The sequence below is a fragment of the Podarcis tiliguerta genome (genome assembly GCF_965153285.1).
Source record: "Podarcis tiliguerta genome assembly, chromosome: 5".
Lineage (NCBI taxonomy): Eukaryota > Metazoa > Chordata > Lepidosauria > Squamata > Lacertidae > Podarcis > Podarcis tiliguerta.
In genome coordinates this window covers 13064149-13086536 of record NC_139538.1, presented here as the reverse complement: position 1 = coordinate 13086536, position 22388 = coordinate 13064149, and the positions used below count along the sequence as shown (strand labels likewise).

Sequence of the window (22388 nt, the reverse complement as noted above, 5' to 3'; positions counted from 1 at the left end):
AGTTTTGGTTTCTCTCGGTTTCTCCTTTACCCAGTCACCACGTTTGTGATTTTTATTTTTTACAAGGTCCTCATGAAAACCCATCAGCGCTTTAGTGCACATTTATACTCACACACACTTTTCTTCATGCAATTTCCCCATATATATATTATTTATAGAAATATTTACATGCTGCTATAACAAAAAACTATCAAAGTGGTTTGAAAAGGTGATATATCTATGTATAATAATAAAAAAACATGTACAATTTTTGAATCAGGCACCATTAGCTAAGTATTATAGAATATTGTCTTAATCGCCTACATAAGCTTGGTGGCACAGAAAAGTTTTCAATGTGAATTTAAATGAAAACATAAAACGCCTTCTGAATCTCTCTTGGTAGATTATTCCACAACACAGGGACAATGATACATAAGGCTTGGTTTCTTGTTGTTGTCAGGTGAGCCTCAGCAACTCAAGGGATGATGCTCCTGCAGATGATCTTAGTGATATAAGATTTCAGGTGGTCCTTAAGGCACCCTAAACCTAAGTTGTTGAGGACTTTGTAAATCAATACAAAGATATCAAACAGAAGTGATAGGGTCACATTCCCCATCTCTCCTCCTCCTCCTCTTCTTCTTCTTCTTCTTCTTCTTCGAATTTATATACCACCCTATACCCTGGGGTCTCAGGGTGGTTCGCAGAAAAAAATCAAGATATAAAACCACAAAATACCTAATAACAACAATAATAAACCCAATAGCCCCTCCCCCCAAAAAAACACATTTTAAAAGGGCATAGAATGTAAATAAGATCAGCCAAAGGCCTGGTTAAAAAGGAATGTTTTTGCCTGGCGCCTAAAGGTATATAATGAAGGGGCCAGGCGAGCTTCCCTGGAGAAAGCCTTCTACAGACAGGGAGCCACTGCGGAGAAGGCCCGTTCTTGTGTTGCCACCTTCCGGACTTCTTGAGGAGGAGGCTCATGAAGAAGGGCCTCAGAAGATGAACTCAGGGTCTGGGTAGGTTCATATGGAAAGAGGTGGTCCTTGAGGTATTGCAGTCCTGAGCCGTTTAAGGCTTTATAGGTCAAAACCAGTACTTTGAATTGGGCCCGGAAACTTATTGGTAGCCAGTGCAGTTGGACCAGGATTGGTGTAATAGGCTCAGACCATCATGGTAAAGGTCATCTTGTGCACATTCAGCTTTGCACACTTGGGGAGGAGGGAATATTTTAAAAAATTAAAAGGGGGAGGAAAAGAGGTGAACGTCTGGCAAAAAAGACTTTGTCAATCTCACCCACCACGGAACCCAATGTGTTTTGATTTTACACAATTTTAGCTTCAGGCACGATCCCTGGAACAAAACCCCAATGTTGGTATCAAAAAGGCATCAGAAAATTTCCATCTACTCTCTGTGTGCTTATGACTCTGTGTACTTAAGACTTTTTTTCAAAAGCAATTCACTGCTTGATAAATTGTTGTCTTGTACTGCACACTCTCGCCCATTATATAAACGAATCAAACAATTTAATAAGCTCTTCAGCACACAAAGGCTTCCTGTATGAATTAAGCTACAAACATCTCTTGTTGGAACCAAGAAAGAGTCTTAATGTACAATAGCAACACTCTTCTATTACCCATTCACCTTTGCGGTAGTCTTAGACACAGGAAATAAAATAACACTATAACTAAAATGAATTGAGGATGCTGGAAATTGCTAAATGACCCTCATTACCAACCAGTATCCGACTTGAAGAAGAGATTAACTCCCTATGGGTTTGTCACAGAACCCTCCTGCTTCTCTGTTTATCTCAGCTCATTTTCAAATTTCTTTCCAGCCATCTGGAATCACAGTGTGTCTCCAGTTACCAGCCCCAGATCTCATTTAAGACCACCATTTTGAAAGGAAAAGGAAGAGGGAGGGTGATGAGATGGAAAAAGGATTCACCTTAGAACAGATATCATTTTCCCTTCCTAGCTCAGCGCCAGGCTTGCAAACATTTTATTTATTTTGATGGTTATGTAAAATATGTTTTCTGCCAAGGCCAGTGCTAAAGAAATCACGTGGGATTCAGACGCTGCCATGCTCATCTAAATAGCAATCACCAAAGTGTGTTTGAAATTATAAGGCTTTAATAATAGCTCAATTGCTTTAGACTGCATTAGGATGAATGAGTCAGACTCGGAAGCGTTCGGGGAAAAGAAAACCCCAACAGATTAAATCGGCTAAGCTGGCTTTTAATTTTGGCTGGGAAAGGGAGGAGCAGGGGAGGGAGCAAATTGAGACCTGACACGAACAGATGCAACTCTAATAAAGTTGACAGAATTGGAGTCACTTCTACCAGGTTGCCCTCCTAGATCTTTTCAGAAAGTTATTATGCATGCCATCTAAGCGGCGCAAGTGCCAATATTTGTTCCCTGATGCATGCAAATATCTCTGGCTGGTGTTTAAAAAGAGAGACTTGAACCAATCAATTTGCCCCAAGGAATTTGTAAATGCTTATGATGCAGTTTGTTTCATGTAAATTACTCTGAATGGAAAGACAGAACAAAATACAAAGACCCGGAACCTGGGAAACTACAGGAGAGAGAGAGAGAGAGAGAGAGAGAGACTCATAAAAAAAAATCTGTTGTCTTACCAGGAAAATCTAGTCTTGTCCCAGGTTATCAAAAATAGTCCAAGGCAATAGGAGTCTGACTGACATAAGAGCAGAAGCAAAGCCTTGCTAGAGCAGACCTTTGGTCTTGCTATTCTCACATTGGCCAACCAGATGCCAATAATAATAATAATAATAATAATAATAATTTGTACCCCGCCCATCTGGCTGGGTTTCCCCAGCCACTCTGGGCGGCTTCCACAAAGACCAAAAATACACTAATATATCATACATTAAAAACTTCCCTGAACAGGGCTGCCTTCAGAAGTCTTCTGAATGTCAGGTAGTTGTTTATCTCTTTGACATCTGATGAGAGGGTGTTCCACAGGGCGGGCACCACTACTGAGAAGGCCCTCTGCCTGGTTCTCTGTAGCTTTGCTTCTCGCAATGAGGGAACTGCCAGAAGGCCCTCGGTGCTGGACCTCAGCGTCTGGGCAGAACAATGCGGGTGGAGACGCCAAGAAGAAGAACATGCCTATAAGAAGCCAAGAGCCATGACCTCACCCCACAGAAAGTAGCATGCTGACCCTGATCAAAGCAAGCACCTTTTCTTTTCCTCTGGTCCTTTTTCCGTGAAAACCTGCTCTTTAAAGCTGGATCGGCGTAAACGGTAATCTGTGGAAAAATCGAATTGATGCTTGCTCCGATTAAGTGCTAAAGAGCGGTTTTTGGCAGGCAAAGCTCCGAAAAAACAACAACAATGCTCTGACATGCAGCTTTAAAGCATAATAAAGAGCACGGTGTCAGCGTGGACAAGTCCTTACTAATGACAGATCTGAAGACAAGCATGTTTCCCAATTATAGCTTGCGGGGGGAGGGGGGCTGCAATTCTAAACAGATGTATGTCCTACTGAATTTAGTGGGGTTCACTTCCAGGTAGGTGAGATTAGAACTGTAGTCTAAGGGCATATCCTCCCTTACCTTTTGCCTGTCTGCTCTGTGCTTTAAAGCTCCATCTCTGAGCACCTTTTTTATTTTTGCTATGGAGCTTTCCCCACAAAAACCCACTCTTTATAGTTGAATCGGAGCAAATGGCAATTTGGTTTTTCCATGGATTGCTGTTTGCTTTGATTGAGCTTTAAAGAGTAGGTTTTCATGGGAAAGCCCTAGAGCAAAAAGAAAATAAAGGTGCTCAGACATGGAGCTTTAATGTGTGGACCGTGCCTGGAAATTGCAGAGGAAAGGTAAATGTGAATAAGCCCTAAGCCAAGAGAGCTGGCAAGTTGTTGACTGGCTGGATTTCAATGTCCGTTCTGACTCACATACAAAGTATTGAAACAAGCTGTTTTTTGTTAATAGCTTCTTACATCCATTTTGTACAGCATCATATGCATTGCTTTCTCCTCCCCTCTCCTGGTTGACACAAGAGAAGAATGTAAGCAGAATGGATTAAGTCCACTTAGATGTGATACAAAATCAGTGTCTGAGCTCTTTAATCAGTGAAGAAGATTTTGTTTTACCCAAATAAAATCATAACGGCTACTCATAATACAAAAAGACCTGACACTTGAGGAAAGAAGGAGTCCATTTGCGCAATCCAGCTGCAAAACAGTAACTAAATTATTATCTCTCCAGCATTCACACTTCCATGCTGTTGTTTAAAATATGGAGGGTTCTCTCCATTAGATTTTCCCACACATCAAAACTGATTTCGGTCCCTGCCGCCTGTGCTATTGCACACACTGAACTTTCATGCTTGAATGTTGGAAAAGAGAATGTAAGTGTGAAATGCCAATACTTTCTACTCCTAGCCAAGGCTGCTAGTGGACCCTACCTTTCTCTCACAGAGTCCAAGACCAGCGTGTCACCATGCAAGTTAAAGGACAGCATTCTAGGAGGCCCCATTCTAACCCCAAAGCAACAAAAATGATGTTGCAAAATTCAGGTTCTACATTGTCAAGAATATATAGGGGGAGAGGGAGGGAGGGAGGGAGGGAGAGAGAGATTTAAAAACAATTATCAAAATTAAGTCTCTTTGTTCCTGAACCTTTCTTGTAAAATCCACATTGTTTTTTCATACCAAAATAACACCACAGGTCATATCAGGACCACTCTCCTCAACTTCATTCTCTAGTGCTAAAACAAGGCAGCATTTTTCATTTTTCAGGGGAACTTGAAAAGGGGTGAAAACATTCACAGGTGGTGTTTCTGTTGCTGAAGCAACTGAACTGAGGTTTTCTACTTTGCTAGTACAGTTGCCTTGGCAATAGAGACATACGCCACACACACACTGAATTAAAGCAAGTTCACAAGTTTAGCTAAGGCATTCATTTGGGTTCACCTGCAGTGGCAATACTATTTTGGCAAAAATCTGGTTGGCCACATAGTTCTGTGATGTCTTCACATTCACTATATGATCCCCAATTGGTTGGGAGAAGCTAGGGAAGAAGAAAGCCATGGGGATCTGGAAACAGCAGTAGCAGAGAGGGAAGCAATAGCCATCATTACGAAGATCAGTAACCAAAACAGGAGGGGGGGGCGATATTGTCAAGTGTTTTGAAGTTTGGTAAATATTTAATTGACCAAATTGAATTAAATTATTTAATTTCAGCTACAAGCCAACTGCAAGTGACCAAGAATTAGCTTGTGAGCTGCAGGTGTGATAAATATTTTCAACAAGTTTTGATAGATGCAACCGAGTTTGCAAATGAATTCGAAATGCAACACAACTTTTGAGACAGATCATGTTAGAAAAGGAGGGGAGAAGGAACAGTGGTTTGAGTATGCGGCCCAGGAAAAGGCACCACAAGGTCTAAAGCAGAAATTCAAAGTCGGTTTCTGTTATGATATTTTAGACAGGGTCATACCATCTGTTGAAGAGAAATTTAAACAACTACGATATAGTTCCTTAGCTTCCTGTATGATATATGCAGTATCAACAACAACAAAAAACTACTGAAGATGTACTTAAGGCCTGCAAGAATTTGGAGAAATTATTGGTGCACAATGGAGACAAAATACTGATGCTGAAGATCTGTGCTGTGAACTTATAGTAATAGCTTGAAGACTTCCAAAGTCTATGCCAGGGGTCAGCAAACTTTTTCAGCAGGGGGCCGGTCCACTGTCCCTCAAACCTTATGGGGGGCCAGACTATATTTTTTGGGGGGAGGGGAATGAACAAATTCCTATGCCTCACAAATAACCCAGAGATGCATTTTAAATAAAAGCACACATTCTACTCATGTAATAAACACCAGGCAGGCCCCACAAATAACCCAGAGATGCATTTTAAACATAGCTGTCAACTTTCAGATTTGAAAATAAGGGATCAGCAGCCTCACCTGTCCCGGGGACAGTCTACGGGATATCTAACAATCCAGGATAGCTGTGGGAAGCAGCACTGGATTAAGGGTATTTCCCGCAACAAAAAAAGGGAAGGTTGACAGCTATGATTTTAAATAAAAGGACATATTCTTCTCATGTAAAACAACGGTGATTCCTGGACTGTCCGCAGGCCAGATTTAGAAGGCGATTGGGCCAGATCCAGCCCCCGGGCCTTAGTTTGCCTACCTGTGGCCTATGCTGCCATGAGGAGGGGTATGTGCAAGTAGTTAGTTTCGCCTATGGCACAAATAGCCTGGCATTGGCACTTTCACTATTGCTACCTATATTCATGGTACATCTAGAAAATTAGGAGAAAGGTTTTAGACCACTGGTACAAAATGAGTTGGATTCAGACTTAGCTGGACTACTTTAAGTGTGACTGACTTCAGCATGTTGACTCTTAAGTATTACTAAGCCTGGCTCCAACCCAATGCTATTTTTATCACAACTAACTTAAACCCCATTTATTTCAGTGGGTCTACCCTTAACATTACAAAGTCTGGATCCAACTCAGTGAAACAGGATCAATGTGCCTTGACACTGTGCCAGTTAATCTTGCACTCCTGTGATGTAAATGTCCACAATTATATATGCATGTGTAGATCCAACAATTAGAAAAGACCTTCTAAAAACTCTAAAATTCAGCGTGCATCAATAGCAATTAATTAAGTCAGCAACAAGATTGCCCAGCCACCCAAGGCTGTATGGATTATGGTATGCCTTTATGCTATGAAATGTTGCATTTTTATTGCTTAGCCACAACTTCCTTAATGTCAGTATGTAAAATTTGATCTTGAATCCAATGAGCCCCATTATAATACAGTCTACTTGTATGAAAAGGGTTTCCTCAAGGCAGATTAATGACTTAGTTCTACTTGAAAGCATTTTGTCATTCACTCTGTCCTGAGTCTGCAATTCATTCTCCATTTAAGCTAGAGTTCAATAAGCCACAGAAAAGAGAAAGAATTCTCACTTTAGCTTCCCTTGACTCAAGCGATGGTTAGGATTGTTTACCTTATGAGGACTAGTAAGAGATGTCATAAAACCAACCCAAAGCGAGTTTGGAAGCTTCTTCTGCATGTCTCCCTTTCTTCAGCAACACCCCTTCCCCAGTGATTAATAAGGAATCTGTCTCTTGTGCACGTTTTAACAAAGGAAGCCCGGAAATCACTTAACTGAGCAACAGCTGCTGCAGAGTATTGTGCGTGCCTCTTCCCTGCTGGTCCTCGCTCAATGGTAGAAAGCACATAATTTGCATGCAAAATGTCCCAGGTTCAATCCTGGAGAGCAAGCGCCAATCAGTGTTGATAATACTGAAGTAGATGGGCCAATGCTCTGAAATTATATGAAGCAACTTCCTGTGAACCTGTGTAATTGTCTGATCGTTGTTAATTTTGATTTTATGCAAGAGCTGAATCGAGAGAATCAACAGAACTGCTCAGCAAAGACTGGATATAGTCTGACCTCCATGAAAACTTTGCGCAAGCAGCCCATGATAAATGCTCAATAAACAGGTCACCAGGAGGAGCCTGGGAGTTTCAAACAGCTCTGCTTTCCTTACCGGATATGATCTTATTTCCTTGTGCAGTAGGCTGTTGAGCCCAACGGCTACATCAGGCTACGAGAAAGAACTCAGTTTCCTCTACTTCTTCATATATATATTTTTAAAAATTAAGGTACCAAAAAAGAAGAAGGAACTAGGGAAGAAGAGTTAAAAACCCAACTAGACTGCAAGCAATCAATTGACATCTGGCAGGCTTCATGTTAACAGCTTATAGTGCAGGTAGGGTAGCTTCCCTATTAGCGTTTGTAGGGTTTTTGTGTGTGTTTTCAAATCTATGTCTATCCTCATTATCAACTGGATGGCTAATTGGTTCCAGATGAGAAAAGAAACACTGTCTTTCTTGTTGGCATTCAAAGATATTGTAGGGGAGACAAATTGCAACACTTTGTAACTCAACTTAGCGATCCACCAGCTGGTGGATTCTCTCCAGCTGTTTTGGGAACAAGGACAGATAAATATTGTAAAAGCACAAAGGGAAGTTACATAATTGACTTGTTTCACCAAGAGGTTGCCAAGACTTACGGAGCCATTTAGGATTCAATGGGAAACAAGGCTCACTCTGCCACTACAGGTGTTCGGCTAGCATCATGCAGCTAGGAAAACTGCGTTCCCGCCAATTCAGAACAGGCATTTTGCTGCCTGAGTCAGACAAGATTTGTCCTTCCCCATTCCACATGCAGAAGCCAACCAGACCGGCATCCCCGCTGGTGATGGAATGCTATCCTCCACCACATCTGAAACAGCAGGCTAGTTTATAGGGGTCAGGACATGCCATGCACCATACAGAGTTTTCTCCTCCAACAGTGGGGAACTGTTGGGGGCATTATTGCCCCATGGACAAAGAAATGCTGTTTCTTCAATTCTCACAATACTAGAACGCAGGTTATGCAATGGAGCTGAATTGTGTCACATTCAGGACATGCAAAAGGAAATAACAGTACAAAGTTCAACCTATGGAACTTGCAAGATGTTTGGTGCCCAACATCTTAGATGGCTTAAATAGGGGGCTAGGGCAAATAGGATAAAGTTATCAATGGCCACTAATCAAGAAGGTTGCACACTAACTCCAGTATCAGAGCCTGTATGCCTCTGAAAACCAGCTGATGAGGAAGAACAGCAGTAGGCTGTTGCACTCATGATTGGCTTGTGAGTGCACCATGGACATCTGTTTGGCCATGGTCACTGTGGGAAACACTGGCCCCTTGACAGCTATGAGTCAGAGAAAAAAGCCAAGAATCGCAACCACACCAGAGGAGCTAACCACATCAGCCACGTTTGCTGCCTGGTCCGACCCAGAAGACTTTATAATCCTTCATTAAGAGGATCCAATGGGCAGCCAGGATAGACAGAACCCAAGAAACATTTATTGCCTAGGGAAGGTTCCTCCTCTAACCCCTGCATCCTTACCACAAAGGAGCAGCGTTACAATACTCAGTGGGTTCATGATACAAGACAATGTTCCTTCAATGTTCTTAATTTGGCCTGCTTGGGGACTTGCCTACCCCTGAATTTACAACTTACTATCTTGGGCCTAAAATGGTAATTCTTGTCTCAGTTGGCCACTGACTGTAGGTGATGTACAGTCACACCAGCAAAGCTGAGATTGCTTGGGAAGATGCACACAAAGAGTTGCTCCCAAACTGGGTATTTTTTTTTTTTACTTTATTTCAGTTCATCCTGGTGAATGTTTTATTTAAAAGCTTACACGGCTTGCTAAGGAAAAGGCTAGAATCTCCCAATGGCTCCATTCTCTGTGCTAAAAAGACAATGACCTGCAAAGTCTGTAGGGTGTAATTTACTTCAGAGGACAGGTAAGATGCTGTGCTTGTAGCCTGTGATTTTAATGATTGCCTAAGAATGGGTCATTTTGTCAAGTAGCAAACAAACCCAGTTCAACTAAACATTATCCTCTGATTCTCAAAGTCAGGCAGCATTTCATCTGATTATTTCAGAGGCTGCATTTGCCATTTAAGAGGCTGGTGCAATGCTTAAGATGAAAAGGGGCTGAATACCCATTTTAAGACCAAAGGCGTTTTGAGGGGAAACATGCGCACAAAATGTGAACAGACAACAGATTTATCTGTTTATTCACTCAACTGTTTATGCAGCGTATTATTCATTTGTCCCAAATGCATTTCAAAGATCCAGAGGGTTAGAACAGTGAGCATGATCCATATGTGCTTAGCAGGGCAGCTGCTGGTTCACTCTACGCATGCACAGGCCTCTTCTAAGTAATGGGTGAACAGGTTGCAGTGTGGATAGAACATTGTATGCCTGGCCAGGCAAGTGGCACAAGAGGAAGTTAAAGGACTCAATGGGCCTTATTTTCCATCCACAGGTAAAGGTACCTCTGACCATTGGGTCCAGTCACAGACGACTCTGGGGTTGTGGTGCTCATCTATAGGCTGAGGGAGCTGGCGTTTGTCCGCAGACAGCTTCCGGCTCATGTGGCCAGCATGACTAAGCCGCTTCTGGCGAACCAGAGCAGTGCATGGAAGCACCATTTACCTTCCCGCTGGAGCGGTACCTATTTACCTACTTGCACTTGACGTGCTTTCGAACTGCTAGGTGGGCAGGAGCTGCGACCAAACAATGGGAGCTCACCCTGTTGCAGGGATTTGAACTGCCGACCTTCTGATTGGCAAGTCCTAGGCTCTGTGGTTTAGACCCATACATGTTGTATACCTTTTACCATATCTTTGCCTGGTGACAGCACTCCTGTTGCAACCCACCTTGGATCAGGCCGTGACCAGCTGAAGACCAACACACACTAAAACTTCAAGGACTATGGGTTTCCTAGAGAAAAGCTCAACAACTTTTGTGTCCCAAATTTTCCTTCTAGGAATATGGCAACTCTAGACTTGGTAGAAGGCAGCTTTCTCTATCCCTAGGTGGAAGGCCTTCATTAAGCTTTCCTCTTGTCTGCATCTCCACCTGCAGGGGGAAGCAAAGGCCCCCAGCTAGAGTGGCCAAAGTCTTCGAAAAGTCTTCCCTGCCTGAAACCCTGAGAAGCTGCTACCAGTCAGTGCAGGGAATACTGGTATGATTCAGTATAAGGCAGCTCCTAAAGCAGAACCTCTTTTTGGCAGGCACCTAGTTAAGGGCGCAGGAGCAGCAGCAAGAACAACAAAAAAACCCCTCCTTTTTCTCAGAACGAAAAGGATTAAAAATGTAATTTCTTTCTGAGAACCTGGCATACAGAATACTGTTCAAATTACTGTTTGTATCCTTTGAACAATTTTGTGTAGGTGACCAATTCTTTTTTGTTTTTTATTATTTATCATGTCTTTTCCTTTTTATATTTTTCCTTTTTTGTATTTTTCTTATTATTTTTGAATATTTGGAAGTAACGTTTAATTAATGCTTTCTCTGTAATTTTAAAAAAATGCAATAATAATAATAATAATGATAATAATAATAAAAAACAACTCCTCTCGCTTTTCCCCTTCTTCCAAAGATTATGTTTTGCTCATTCTTTCCCTCTTTTTGCAAAGCGGTCCCATTCTTCGCCCTCTGCCCGCCCCCTCTTGGCACCGAGATGTCGCCATCTCGAACCGCTCTCGCTCCCTTCCGCGCCCTCCCTCGCCCTTTGCCGGGCCGCTAATGCCAAACTGGGCACTTGATCCCTTGTAATAAGCACAAATCAGCTACCGGGAGGATGGAGGGAGCGAGGGAGGGAGACCGAGCGAAAGCCGCCCGCTGCTCTCTCACGCCGCTTTACGGCTGCTGAAAACCCCCCCGAGAGAGCTCAGCGCCGCCGTACAGCGCCCAGGCTCCCTCCTCTCCCAAGGTAAATGGATCCGCCGCAGAGAGTGGGGGGGGGGGGGGAGAGAGAGGGGCGGGGGAAGGAGGAGCGCAGGCGAGAGCCTGGTGGGCAGAAAAGTTGGCCAAGTCGCGGCGAGGCGAGGCAGGCGCGCGGGAGCGCGCGCGCGCAGGTAGCGGCTCGCGGGCTGCGAGGCGCCAACCCGGCAGCGGAGAGCGAGAGCGCGCAAGGACCGAGCGCGCGCAGGCGCCGCCGCTCTTCCAGCCCAGCTGCCGTTCTCCAGCACTGAAGCGCTCCCCTCCTTCCTTTTATCCCACACCCCCATCTTTGCCTCGCTTTCTCCCGCCCTGCCCGTAGCCGTAATGAGCTTGACTCGACTGTTCCAAGTCAAACAGGGGTGGGGTGGGGGGAAGGAAGGAGGTTGTGGTCAGAGCTCGGGGCAGCTGCTTTGCAGTTGGGAACGCAGCTGTCAACGTTTCCCTTTTTAAAAGGGAAAGTCCCTTATTCCGAATAGGCTCCCTCGCAAGAAAAGGGAAAAGTTGACAGCTATGGTTGGGAAATGGAGAGGCTTTATTGTTTGCAAAAAAAAAAAAAAAAAAAAAAGGAGGCTCTGGCCGGCTTCCTGCAGCTAGAGCGAAGGGGGACCACGATGTAGGTGGAAGGAAATGTAAAAGGAGGGGTCCCCCCTCCAAAAAAACACCTTAGGGTCCCCAAGTTGCTTCTCTTGACACTAGAATAGATCCGTGAAGCGCATTGCAAAATGCTATGCCCGTTTTGCAACGCTGTTGGCAAACCCGCGTGCGGTTGTGTAATAACCCGGAGAAGGCTGCGGACGGCACCGATCGGCTCTGGACAGCAGTTGGTTCAAACAAAAGTCGCTCCCGTCAGCCAGAGCTAGGGAATGATGGCAGGAGGAGGGGCGCGCGCGCGCGCGCGGAGCTTTAGGCGCTGTTAAACCCCCCGGGAGCAGCATCCCAACGTGGGCTATATCCCAGCAGAAACAAGTCTTCGCTTGCGACGATGTTGAAACTTTAGCGTGGAGCGCTTGACTCCCAACCACGAAAAGCCCAGCGAAACTTCCCAGCAGGAAGGGCGGAGACTGGAATGGGATCCATGCGCCCTGTCGGAACCAGCGTGAGGTTAGAGTAGCCACTTTGTGCGTCACCAGCAGGGGAGGAAAGAAAAGAACACAGACTTGCATGCTCTAGTTTTTATGTTTGGATGAAAAATTGGAGAAACCTCTGCAATGTAAATAGAAATACAGGGCACCTCACCATAGTGGGAAAGGCTGTGTGCCTGCTCAGTCTGCTGTCCAAACCCCTTAATCTCAGATTTTATGCTTTCTTTATCTTGCACCAGGCAGCTCTTAAAATTCTAGACTATCCTCTGTCAACTATGACACATAGCAGTCCTCCTAAGCACAAACATATAAAGAGTGCTCAGAAGTAAGTCCTGTTACATCCTGTTTACACCCAGACAAGCCTGTACAGGATTGCAGCCACAGTACCAATTAAGAACATAATAAGAGCCTGCTGGATCAGGCCAATGACCCGTCTAGTCCAGCATCCTGTTCTCACAGTGGTTGGCCTGTGGAAAACCTGCAACCAGGACCTGAGCACAGGAACACAGGTTCCTCCTTTGGTTTCCAGCAACCAGTATTCAGATGCATACTACCTGTGCCCCTGGGGGCAGAGCACAGCCACCAGCGAACTTCGGAGTAAACTTGCATAGGCTCAGGTAGTAGGGGATCATGCTGAGGATGCTTATAGCTCCATCCTATGCTATGTGCTCAGAAGTAAGGCCCACTTCCCTAGTAAGTGTACAAAGTAGGTAAAGGTAAAACTTTTGAGTGTACATGTAGAGCTGTGCTCTGAAGTTGCTGCCCAAAGGAAAATCGGAGTTGGAATGGAACTTGAAGGGTTGTCTAGTACAACCCGTATATTGCAGGAACAATATATTTCAGCTAAAGCATCCATCCAGCCTCTTCTTAAAAACCTCCAAGGAAGGAGAATCCATCACCTTCCGAGGGAGTCCCAGTCCACCGCTGAACAGCACTTATTGCCAGAAAATTCTTCCTAATGTTTAGTCAGAATCTCCTTTATTGTCAGCAAGTAAGTCTGTGTATTTGGAGGAACTAGCAAGTAATTATAAATCTACAATCTGAAGCACAGCAACTTGGAAGTAAGTGCCATTGAACTTGGCAAGGTTTGTCTCTGAGCAAATGTTCATAGGATCATACTCTGGGCATGCTTACATTGGAGTAAAAACAATTGAAATAAAATAGATTGAGTTTGCTTCCTAGGACTGGGGTGTATAGAAGGATCTGGGTCTTTCTACAGCACAGGTAACCCATAGAACCCCATTTGTGATGGGGATTGCAGTTATTTCTGTAAACCAGGGGTCAGCAACCTTTTTCAGCCATGGGCTGGTCCACTGTCCCTCAGCCCATGTGGTGGGCCAGTCTATATTTTTTTTGGAGGGGGGAATGAACAGATTCCTATGCCCCACAAATAACCCAGAGATGCATTTTAAATAAAAGGACACATTCTACTCATTTAAAAACACACTGATTCCCGGACCGTCTGCAGGCCAGATTGAGAAGGCGATTGGGCCGCATCTGGCCCACGGGCCTTAGGTTGCCTACCTCTGCTGTAAACCAAATCCCATTACTTGTGGGTCATGTGCTTATGTTGCTTAAGTTCTGGCTGGTCATACGTGCTGCCTTTTTGATTGGTTTTATGAGGCCCTTGGAGTGGCTTGGCCCAGTAGCATTGACCTTAGAGAAGCTGAACATAGATGGTCAAAAATGATGTAGACAAAGCGAGAGGAATAGCAATATTTCCAATACTTTGCAAGATTACTTGGAAAGTCACATTGAGTTTCATGGAGTTGTTCCTTCAAAGGTATCCATAAGACTACAGCCTTGGGGGTAATCCTAGGGCATGATCCCCTGGGGTGAAGTTTAAGATTGCACTGAGTCTCCAGTTTAGCTGGTGTTCCACCCCTAACACTAGCTTAGCCAAAGATACTGCTAGCTGAACCGATGCCCGTGTAAGTCCCCAAAAGGTGCGTTCCGGGGAGGTACAGTGTGGGAACTTAGGCTGGCTTCTAAGGCAGTTTAGTTCAGCCAAGTGACCTGGCAACCCAGCACAGAACACTATTTTAAAAGCTTGTTTTCCCTCTGCCAGGCTTAGGCAGAACAGCAGCATTGCTGGTGAAGAGAATTTGACTCTGTTATATTAAGTTTTATACTAGCTTAATTTAACCTGCTATGCTTCTTGTGCATAGGATTGTTCCCTAAAAAGTGCTTAACTCTGGATCATGCTCATAATTGTTTGAAGCCTCCATATCCGAACCCTATTTACTGCTAAATTTGTTTGCCAATTACACCAACTCAGCAAACTGCTTGTCTGGTTCTCACTGTTGCATGCTATATTAGATTCAGATAAAACTGGAAATTAATTGTTGTGACATTTTTATCTGCATAATGTAAATAAATGGTGATTCATCCTACACAAAGGCATATTACTCCTTTAAAAAAAACACCTCAGCGTGATTTCCTTATTTTTCACTGGATCTTAAATGCTGTCCTGAATTCATTAAAACGTTGCAACATCGCTGGTAATCTACAAATAGTCTCTGCATTAATATGATTGGTGGGGCTGTCAGCGTGGTTTTTGCTTTATTTTTTATCCTCATTGCCTTCAGTTATTCATCCAGAAAGGTATTTAATTATTTGTTTTCAGCATGTTAGGGCTGTAGCTTTTAAATGTATGTGCAATTAACGGTGAATAGATAATGAAGGCTTTTTCAATTGAAGATTTTGTCGTGAATGTGGATAAATTGAACTGTCCAATACCTTTTTTCGGAATTAGATGAATAGCTTGCCTTAACCTAGTGGCACAGGGAATGTAATGAGAGTTCATATTGTAATGCATTAAGGCTTGTTTCTTAAACTGTGGTAATGAATAGCTTGCATATTGCAAGAGAGCAGGGTAGGTGGAATGGTCTAAGCCACAGGGGAACAGAAGAGGCTGGTGCCCAGAAATAGAGGGGACCTAAGAAGGCAGCATGCTAAAGAAGGCAAAGGGAAAAAAATATCAAAATGTGGGATGGATCGTGGAGGGCTCCATAGGAATTACAGTGAGGGGAGGAGATGTGAGAAGAGATCGAAGGATTATAGCTGGCTGGTTTGAGCATCTGCCTTGTTTTAGAACAGGCAACCCCAACCTTCGGCCCTCCAGATGTTTTGGACTGCAATTTCCATCATCCCTGACCACTGGTCCTGTTAGCTAGGGATCATGGGAGTTGTAGGCCAAAACATCTGGAGGGCTGCAGGTTGGGGATGCCTGTTTTAGAAAGTTCTGGTTTCAATCCTGGGCATGTTCAAGTAGGGCTGGGAAAGACTCCCTTTCTGAAACCCCAGAAAGCTGCAGCTCATTATTGTACTAAGCTAAATGGGCTAATGTATACCTATACTACATAATATGCATCAGTAGACATACACAGAGTAGATCTATTGAAATCAGTCAATATTTAAATTACTGCAGTCTATTAATTTCAATACTCTGACCAATGTTGAATATCACCCAATCTTTCATGTATTGAATGATACAGTCATACCTCATGTTACGTTTGCTTCATGTTGCGTTTTTTCAGGTTGCGTCCTACGGCGACCCAGAAATACCGGAAAGGGTTACTTCCGAGTTTCACCACTCACACACGCGCAGAAGTGCTAAATCGTGCTTTGCGCATGTGCACAAGCACCAAAATTGCGCCGCGCACCTGCGCAGATACGGCGCTTCAGGTTGCAGGCTTTTCTTGTTGCGAACAGGCCTCCGGAACGGATCCCGTTCACAACCAGAGGTACCACTGTATTTCAAATCTGCTTATCCATCTTCCAACTTCCTGCTACTATATATAGATTGGAAAGTTGTTTGTTCATCTATTTTCTATGCACTTGGACACCCCTTAAGATATTGTCGCCAGATTTCACATGGTGGTTCCTGAGACTGAGGCTAAAATATTGGACTGGAAAGAGTTACTTTAGGGCTAGAGATGAATTTTGCAATCTGCACAGGTGCAAACTGTTGACAGGTGTCTTGTTAATAATGTTAGCCAGCTTCATTGTATTTAGCCCTTACATTGCAACTTAACTGAAGCCAGGAGTGAGAGTCACAATTGCCAGATATCTAAACACGCCTGGGCTTTATTCACTCACTGATGTGGGTGATACCAAAATGGTTCAACTGCTTTCATAACAAATAGAAAGCTGACATTTGGTACGTGTTTGGATTCTCAAGCAACTCTGAAAAGGGGGTGTTTTATATCTTTTACCCAAGACTTAAAACATGGCTTTAACCACTTTAAAGAATTCCATTCCCTTTACCACATTTTAAATTCACCGAAACCTTTTTTCATCCCAAGAGTCACATTCCCTCTGGGGGAGCTTTTTAGGGGCTACATTTCACCACCCCACATCCAAGAAAGCAATATGAAGACAAAGTCTTAAAGTCCAAAGACACAAAGCACAAAAGAACTTGAGGAAGACATTGAACAGGGCTAGGGAGGGGCGTGGCCTGGAAAGAGAAGGTGTGGCCAGGGCGGGGAGCGCATGTAGGTAAGAAGGTGGGCAGGTGAGGGTTGACTCAAGGCAGAGTGAGGTTGGTGGGGAATTCACTCTAAGGGACCAGCTTCCACAATTGGTGATCTGGTGAAACCTATGGTTTGTGAAGGCCCATGAACATAGATGGAATTCCATAACTTCATAATAGCAGCCAGAACTGCATCAGAGACCATATAACAGTTCCCCGCTTCCCAACCAACCTCTTGGACTGGTGAAGATGATGTTATCCAGGACTGCCTTTATGCTTTCAAAATGCAAACTATATGTTGCCAGTGGGGTGGGGGCGGAGAGAGAGAATATATACTGTAGTGTGTCAATATCAGGATGCGGGTGGTGCTGTGGGTTAAACCACAGAGCCTAGGACTTGCTGATCAGAAGGTCGGCGGTTCGAATCCTCGCGACGGGGTGAGCTCCCATTGCTCGGCCCCTGCTCCTGCCAACCTAGCAGTTTGGAAGCATGTCAAAGTGCAAGTAGATAAATAGGTACCGCTCCACGGGAAGGTAAACGGCATTTCCGTGCGCTGCTCTGGTTTGCCAGAAGCGGCTTAGTCATGCTGGCCACATGACCTGGAAGCTGTACGCCAGCTCCCTCGGCCAATAAAGCGAGATGAGTGCCGCAACCCCAGAGTCGGTCATGACTGGACCTAACGGTCAGGGGTCCGTTTACCTTTACCTGTGTCAATATCAGTCTGTTGTACACAGCAGCAAGTGCCTTCCTTGTAGCTAAGATACCTACAACAGGTTTAGATAAACTTTATCCACAGCATGAATTTCCAAAGCAATGTTAGTGTTTATTTTATATATATATATTTTAATACATGTAGGCAATCCAGAATTTCTAGGAAATGTCCTCATCTCCCTCCCTCCGTAGTCTCATCTACTAGAACAGGCATTTGAAAACACAGCAATATTACTTTGAGATGCATCTTGCATCAAGAAGACAGATTATATATATTTTGCCCTTGTAAGTGCCTCCCACTTACAGGAAGTCTGGGTGTTCAATTGCGATTTTTGGTACTTTCTACATTAAATTTCATTATGCAACCTCAGGTGTAGTTTTGGGGTTTTTTTTTTAAGGATTAGGGATGGCACTAGCTTATGCATGTTTACTCAGAAGTATTTCCCACATTTTCAGTGGGATTTACTGCCATTGTGTGTACAGAACTACAGCATCATTCTTGCATTGTGAATAAACATGTTTGCCAATATTTAATACCTGACAGAAGAATTCATCTGGGCAGTGAAAGATAATGAATGAGAAGGTAATGTCAAGGTGAAGTCAGCTTGTTGTTGTTGCTTAGTCATTTAGTCATGTCCGACTCTTCGTGACCCCATGGACCAGAGCACGCCAGGCACTCCTGTCTTCCACTCACTGCCTCCCGCAGTTTGGTCAAACTCATGTTTGTAGCTTCGAGAACACTGTCCAACCATCTCGTCCACCGTCGTCCCCTTCTCCTTGTGTCCCCAATCTTTCCCAACATCAGGGTGTTTTCCAGGGAGTCTTCTCTTCTCATGAGGTGGCCAAAGTATTGGAGCCTCAGCTTCAGGATCTGTCCTTCCAGTGAGCACTCAGGGCTGATTTCCTTCAGAATGGATAGGTTTGATCTTCTTGCAGTCCATGGGACTCTCAAGAGTCTCCTCCAGCACCAGAATTCAAACGCATCAATTCTTCTGTGATCAGTCTTCTTTATGGTCCAGCTCTCACTTCCAGGTTGTAGATATGTGTAAATAAACCACATATCCTAAAGACACCACAGTCTCCGCTGTCCCTCATTCCAAGGAGACTGAACCCTGGGTAAGTGCCTGGAACCTCTCACCAATCAGAGCAACAACACACACACACATTATTCTGTGTATAGAGTAGAGCAGTTAAGTGCATGCTTAATTTTAAATATGTTGCTCTGTTGAGGATTATTGCTTATTAAAATTTCACCACACTGAAAATGGCTATCCGTTGACTGACATGAATTGAGGGAAGAGCACTTTGTAAAATACAGTACTTGCAGGTGCTGATAAAAACCAAATGATTACAGTCGATAAAGGAGGACACATGTGTTTTTTGTTTTTTTTTAAGCCAGCAGGGAGTTGTTTTTCTTATGGAAAAGGCATATGGACTGGCATGGGCATAGAATGTGAAGGAATTAAAACCAGCTTGTAACTTAGGTGATTCCCACTAGGCTCTTACAGGAAGAAAGAGCACTGGCAAAGTGTCCAGGTAGAACCCAGGAAAGAAGGGTAAAAAAATCCTGAAAGACTCTCAGTGGGAGAAGGAGCTAAGACCTTACACTGAGTTTGATGACTTCATCTAGCCATGGGTGTGATAAGTATTCTGAATGCGCCAACCAACCTTGTTGGCAATAAATGGTAAGAGGTTCCACAGCCCCAGTTAGGTGGGTAGGTAGAATAGTCCTTAGATGTACCTTGCAGGTGTTTTTTAAGCTGCAGATTCATGTGATCCTTTTCATAACTCAAAGTCCTCATGCAATTGCGTTTGGGTAGGTAAAGTAGGTCCTGTGAAATTAGAGACACGAGTTTTGCTCATGACTCAGTGTATCTTGGAAACGCACCATATTGTGAGCTGAGCCAAGATACATGTAGGGATGTGAACATGGGCTGTTCACTCAAGCATTCACAAAAACACATTCTTAAATCTGCTACCTTATATAATACAATTTAACATAGGAGTGGCAACAGAATATTTGTCAGCTTGTTGGATGCACCTTGATCCAAATTACAGCGCTACTCACTCTTTGCACTTTGGTTACTGGCATCTTAAGCTTAGTTGCCCATGCAGTATTCTTTCAAAGACTAATAAAACAAAGGAAGGCGAGAAGTGGGGAACCACAGTCCACTCTGCGTTATTTCATAAAGCAGTAAGTTACAGGACAGAAAAGGAAAACACCGTTTCAAACCAGGGCTTACAACCAGGGCAGAGCAGTTGTGTGTTGAGACCCCGCAGCCACCCCCTCATTGGAAATAACTCGCACAAGGACACAGATATTAGGTTTATGTTATTGGGCAAATTTTGGCCACAACTTTATTGAATTACAGAATGTGAGCGGTATTGGCTTAGGAATTGATTGGACCTGACTATATCTGACTTCTGCCCATTGTGCAAGAAGTCCAGTAAGGGTAAGGCACCGGTAGGGGGAGCCCTGTCGATGCGAATCAACTCAAGCTCCCCCTGGTGTTCCCATCAGGGTCGTGTGAAGGCCCTAGCCCCCAGCCAGGCTTCAGACAAGATCAACCCCCCCCCCCGATTCCTTTAACAGAATACCCTTAAGCATGGAGGGGCAGGTGATGGCCACACCTCCCCTCCCCCACACAAGGTCACACAATGCCTAACCACAACCCTAACAAAGTTGTGGTGATTGCTACGAGGTAGGCAAAAACCAAGTGGCCAGTGCCAATTTGCCAAGTGGAAAAATTCCTACCAGGCCCCTCGGACAACCAAGGCAACCAACCGAAGTCCATAGCCAGGCCATTGCCTAACCTGCAAAATAGGGAGGGCAGGCGGGTGATTGAGGAAGTCCTCTGACTCGCTCCTCAGTTTAAATGGCCCTGGCCACGCCCCCCAGCCAGCGGATTGGCTGTCCAGGCTCTGATGTGGCCAGGATCCCCTAGGCAACGGTGGAAAACGTCCCCCGCCCCCTGTGGGGAGTGGGTGGCCATGCGGTCCACCACAACTCCTCCCCACTGGGAAGTGGAGCGGATTTTTCAGCTCGATGGGCCTGATTCGTGCTTTCTTCTGAGGTCAAACTGAACCCAGCACTTTCACTCACTGCAGCAAATAAGTTCCTGGAATATACTTTTGTTTTTCTATCCATTTTTATGTGTCCTCGGCAGACTATTTGGGAAATGCAAGCAGCTTTAGGGAGGAGTGAGAGAACTATGAATAAGAATCACGAAACTGCTTCTTGACATATACTTTTGACAAGCAGAGCAGAAATCAAGTTGAAAGGTGAACTCAGATAAGCTGTTAGGTGTCTCGTATGAATTCCTCACCTCCTCTCTGGAGAGGGTTTTTAGCAGCCGTAGTAAAACGGAAGGAGAAGGTCATTGAGATAAATGAAATGTGCCGGGGTCATCCCAGATTGCTAAGTGATGCTGACATTTTTGTGTTCTGAGCTCTTAAGATCACGAGGTGGTGATTGGAGAGGGCTGATTGTACAGGGACGTTATGCAGAAGACGGCCGAAACGAGCAATGGGAATGACTTTTCAAAATGGGCTTGACGAGGGCTAGTTGGCATGTTGCATTCAATTGAAAAGTGAAAAGAATTCTTGCTGAAAGACTAGAGATGGAACATGCTAAATGGGTTGGGGAAGAATCCTTTGCAAACAGATCTGTTCTGACTCTGGGTTAGGATCACTGTACCTTCAAGACCTGGACACCTGAGCTTCTGCTATAGCTGTCTCCGCTCCTTTGTACGACCTGTTACACACCTGGATGTTTTGTTTCTGTTCTGAAAGTTCAAGTCCTGGGTATTGCTGCACATGCACAGCATAACCAGGGAGCCTGGGAACAGGGGTGGACCTTGGTAATATGCTTCCCTGACCACTGAACTATGGCCACTCCCACAAGCCTCATAAAAATGTTTAGATTATTGTGAAGACAGTATGGGACAGATGTTATGAGTGACACGACCCCGAAATTTGCCTATCTCTAGCTGGGATGCTGGCATCTGTTATGAAGCAAACTTCAAGCCTGGACTATGAGGTACAAGCAATTCCCATTATCAGTTTCTTGTTACCTCTTTCACCCCGTTTTTCTGGAGAAATTGCTAAAATGTCTCTGATTCAGATTTCTCTAGCAATTGGTATGTCTTGGGTTACCTGGTTGAGAGCCAGTGTGGTGTAGTGGTTGAGAGCGGTAGTCTTGTAATCTGGGGAACCGGGTTCGCGTCTCCGCTCCTCCACATGCAGCTGCTGGGTGACCTTGGGCCAGTCACACTTCCTTGAAGTCTCTCAGCCCCACTCACCTCACAGAGTGTTTGTTGTGGGGGAGGAAGGGAAAGGAGAATGTTAGCCGCTTTGAGACTCCTTAAAGGGAGTGAAAGGCGGGATATCAAATCCAAACTCCTCCTCCTCCTCCTCCTCCTCCTCCTCTTCTTCTTCTTCTTCTTCTTCTTCTTCTTCTTCTTCTTCTTCTACCTTATGCCAATCTTTGGGGGGTTCCCCCCACTGATTGACAGTCCCTGTGCTATTTTGTGGTGCAATAGAATCCCCCATTTTAATGGAGGGGTACACTAATATTTCCTTTTCTAATTTTCTATTACATGAGTGGCTTTTTGTTGTATTTTCCCCCCATTTCCAGTTCTCTTGTTCAGCAGGATGTGCCGTGCTAATTTCAGTCCCCTTGCGAGTGAATTGGTGAGACTTCAGCATCTTAATATTATAATACAATGCAATGATATCAGAAGGAGGTAAAATCCTAGCTGTTAGGATGCAGCTTGCGTCCTCCCCCCACTGCAAAAG

At 44.4% G+C, this 22388-nt stretch overlaps 1 protein-coding gene across 2 annotated transcripts in view; it reads left to right on the top strand.

Annotated features, from left to right (window-relative positions):
• Positions 1-11270: 11270 nt before the first annotated feature.
• Positions 11271-22388, top strand: part of NAALADL2 (N-acetylated alpha-linked acidic dipeptidase like 2) — an 803264-nt gene continuing 792146 nt past the window's right edge. For both annotated transcript variants that reach the window (XM_083442084.1, XM_083442080.1), the window contains exons 1-3: positions 11271-11313; positions 15946-16152; positions 22228-22283. The gene's annotated coding sequence lies outside the window, so the exon portion shown is untranslated. The remainder of the gene's footprint in view (positions 11314-15945; positions 16153-22227; positions 22284-22388) is intronic.